The following is a 4479-nucleotide window of genomic DNA, read 5'->3' as shown; positions in this document are numbered from 1 at the left end:
AACCGAGCTCAAGCTGGCTATGGGAATAAAAAGCTGGCAAGGATAATAAAAAGTCCTTCTTCAGATACGTAGGAAGTAAGAACAAAATAAATGCAACACTGGACCACTGCTAAATCAAATGGAGCCACTGACAACTGACACCTAGGAAAAAGCTAATCTCCTCAATGATTACTTTGCGCTGTTTTTTCACCAGCCCAAGGGGATCACCCTGCCTGACAGGACACAGGATTACAAGGATACAGGTGACCATACACCTACATTTGGCAAAGACCTTGAGGGAACACCTTGAGAAGCTGGACATCCGTAAGTCAGCAGGCCCTAATGGAATGCACTATCGTGGAGTTGGCTGACATCATTGCTTTACCTTTGGCACAGATATTTCAAACTCGTGGCACTCAGGAGAGGTTACTAAAGACTGGAAGAGGGCCAATGTGGTGCCTGTCTTCAAGAAAGGAAGGAAGGAAGATCCAAGGAACTACAGATGAATCAGTTTGACCTCAATCCCTGGGAAGATCTTGGGAAAAATTATCAAAGAATCCATGAACAACAGGCTGACAGAAGGCACCATTCTAAGACAGCCAACATGGCTTCATTTTGGATAGGTTGTGCCTGACCAACCTCATCTTCTTCTATGACCAGGTGACACATCACCTAGACAGTGGGGAGAGGTTGATGTCATTTACTTGGATTTGAAAAAAGCCTTTTTCTTGGTCTCCCATGATGTCCTCATGGCAAAACTGAGGAACTGCAGTCTCAACAACCTTACAGTCTGATGGCTGGGGACCTGGCTCCATGGTTGGACCCGGCGAGTGATAGTCAATGGAACCGAGTCAGCATGGTGCACAGTGACCAGTGGCATCCCTCAGCATTCAGTACTTGGACAAGTATAATTTAATATATTCATTAACAACCTTGATTAGGGTGTCAGAGGCAGACTGGCTAAGTTTGCGGATGACACTAAACTATGGGAAAGCACAGTTACACCGGAGGATAAGCTAGGGATTCATGCTGACCTGGACAGGCTCACAAGGTGGGCAGATATAAACCTGATGACCTTCAACATAGATAAATGCAAGGTGCTCCACCTTAGGAGAAAGAATCCACATCATACCTATAGGCTTGGCAGTGCTTCACTCACTAGCACTATGTCCGAAAGAGACTGGGGGTCATTCATAGACTCATAGATAGTAAGGCCGAATGGGACCTCAAAAGGTCATCAGGTCCAGCCCCCTGCACAAGCAGGAAAGATAACTGGGGGTCAGGTGACCCCAGCAAGGTGACTGTCTAGGCTCCTCTTGAAGATTTCCAGGATAGGTGATTGTACCACCTCTGGAGGGAGCTTATTCCACAGACACCCTGCCTGTGAAGAAGTTTTTCTTGATGTTGAGCCTTAATCAGTCTTGCAGGAGTTTGTGGCCATTACTCCTGGTTTTCCTCTCAGGTGCCCTGGTGAACAGTTGCTCACCAAGCCCTTGCTGTACTCCCCCAGTGTAGCGGTAAGCTGCTACCAGGTCCACACTCAGGCTTCTTTTCCCCAAGCTGAAGAGTCCCAGATCCCTCAGCCTTTCCTCGTATGGCTTGCTTTTTAAGACTTTGATCATACAGGTGTCTCTTCTTTGGACTCTCTGAAGCTTGTCCATGTCCTTGTTAAAGTGTGGTGCCCAGAACTGGAGGCAGTACTCCAGCTGCGGTCTCACCAGCGCTGAGTACAGTGGAAGAATCACCTCCTTGGTTTTGCTGGAGATGCATTGATTGATGCATGCCAGAGTATTATTTGTCCTACTGGCTACAGCATTGCACTGCCAGATCATATTCATACTGTGGTCTATTATTACCCACAAGTGCCTTTCAGTTATGGTGCTAGTCAGTTTGGTGCCGCCAAGCCTCTAGGTGTGTTGGGGGTTGACCACAAGATGAATATGAGCCACCAATGTGATGCCACAGCTGGCAAAGCAAATGAAATCCTGACGTGCACCTACCGATGCATCTCAAACAAGACCCAAGATGTCATTTTCCCATTTTATTCGGCCTTGGTGAGGCCGCAGCTGGAATACTGCATCCAATTCTGGGCTCCACACTTTAAGAAGGACATGGAGAAGCTCGAGAGAGTCCAGAGGAGAGCCACGCACATGATTAGAGGCCAAGAGAGCAGGCTTTATGAGGAGAGACTGAGAGGCACAGGACTCTTCAGCTTGGAGAAGCGTACGCCCAGGGGGCATTTGGTGGCAGATTATTAATATATAAAGGGTGTTCATCAGGATCTTGGAGAACATCTGTTCACCACGGCTCCCCTAGGGAAAACAAGGTCCAATGGTCACAAATTGCTGGAAGACCGTTTTAGACTGGACATAAGTAAAATTTTGTTTACTGTCCAAGTCTCCAGAGTCTAGATTAGACTCCCCCCAGAAATGGTGCAGGCACCCACTCTGGACATGTTCAAGTTGTGTTTGGATGATTATCTTGCTGGGGTCACCTGACCCCAGCTGACTTCCTGCCCTTTGGGCAGGGGGCTGGACCTCATGATCTTGTGATGTCCCTTCCACACCTAATGTCTCTGAAATCTATTAAATCTATGTCCTGGCCAGGTTTGCTCCAAGCTGTGTCATTCATGCCCACATAGATGAGGAGCATGGAGTAGTGGTTGGAGGGCTGGACAAGTTTAGGAATCCTCTCTGCCACATCCCGAATATGGGCCCCTTGAAGGCAACAGACCTCACAGGCCAGGTGGTCAGGGTGGCAGATTGCTCCCTCTGTCTCTCTCAGGAGGGAGTCAGCCACCATGACCACCTTGTATCTCTTCTTAGGTAGTTTAGTTCCACTGATTTTAAGAAGACATAAATACTTGGGGCCTAAATCACTTCTGGAAATGGGATGTAGGCTCCTAAATCAGTAGGGCATGTTTTGAAAATTTGACCTTCTAGGCTATGCCCCGATGTGCCGGGGTGTGTGCTTGCAGTGGCAAAAACAATAACGGCACAAATTTGTGCTGCTACTTTTTGCCACAGCACGTGCCCCTGCATGTGTGCTTTGTGGAGGGACAAAGTGTCCCGCCTTGGGCAAACTGCCTGTGCCCAGCCTTTTCCAGCTCCCAGCATCCTGGAAGAGCTGGGGCACAACTGAAAGAGAGGAGATGCTCTGGCCAGCAGCCAGAACATCTGTGTCTTCAGGCACACACTCCTGTCTCATGTGCCACACCACATTTTTTCCTGGTGCTTTTTTTTTGCTACTGGGATTTCCTGGTAGTAATTTTTGGCCCAGCACTGCAAATTTGCAGCACAAGGCATGTTTTAATGTTCCCTGCTGTGGTTTGTGGTACCACAAACCTCATGCCCCTGCTCATCTGGATGTGGCCCTAGTGTTTTCACCTATCTGAGACGAGCACAATCTCTGACAGGGCTCCTCAACTTCAAATTATATTATTTTATGCTTAAGCCTTTTTCATTATTATCATGATTGGTTCGTTGTAAAAACTGCAGTCAAGAGTGAGGGTAGAGGGAGAGGGAGAAAATACAAATGGAAATACAAATAGAAAACATTTCCAAGAAAAAACTCAGAACCCTAAATGAAAAACACTTGCAAGCTCTGGCCTTTCAGATTGCTTCATCTACCACTGATAGAAAAACTCTAGTTAATGTCAGTGGTCAGACCCATTATTCCCATTGAACTCAACCAGAAGAGGACTGACCTCAAGGAAATCCACAAGTAACTCTGATCAAGTACAATCTATTGGCTCCAGATGGAGCCAAAGCACAAGAAGCTATTTCTGAACCAGAGGGCATATTAGCCTAATGATGAGACCTCAGCCACGGTGCCTTAAAATCCTTTTAGGGGTATAACAGGGTGCTATGAAATGTCATCATTGTTAGGTGTGCAAACATGATTTGCAAGAGGAACCCAGAGATTTCAAATTCTACAGAATCAAAAATGAAAAGCCAGCTCTTGAAATATTTTTTCTCAAATTCTGCTGAAACCTTTTTTGCCCTCACCACAAATTTGGTGCTTTTCAAAGCAAAAATATTTTATAAAGCAAAGATATAGTGAGAATTAGCTGAAGGAAGCTGGCAGGATCATTAATTATGGAGTGACCAAGTCTCTTGCAATATGCCTTGTATTGCCAACTTTCTTACTGGCTGCTGACATCAAACAGCAAATCAGTGATGGGAAGAGTAACTGTGCTATATTTATAGTTTTTTCATAGTTTCATAGTAGGTAGGGTCAGACGTGACCTGAGCAGATCATCAGTTCTGACCCCCTGCCATGGCAGCAAAAAGTACTGGGGTCAAACGACCCCAGCAAGGTGATTGTCTAGTCTCCTCTTAAAAACCCCCGGGGTAGGAGCCTGCACCACTTCTCTTGGAAGCTGGTTCCAGATCCTAGCTGCCCTGACCATGAAGTAGCGCCTCCTGATATCTAGTCTGAATCTACCCTCTGCAAGCTTGTGACTGTTATTTCTTGTTGCTCCTGGTAGTGCTCGGGGGA

Source organism: Crocodylus porosus, unplaced genomic scaffold (genome assembly GCF_001723895.1).
Source record: "Crocodylus porosus isolate Cpor-Errol unplaced genomic scaffold, CroPor_comp1, whole genome shotgun sequence".
In the NCBI taxonomy this organism is placed as follows: Eukaryota; Metazoa; Chordata; order Crocodylia; family Crocodylidae; genus Crocodylus; species Crocodylus porosus.
This window is presented reverse-complemented; position numbering follows the sequence as displayed.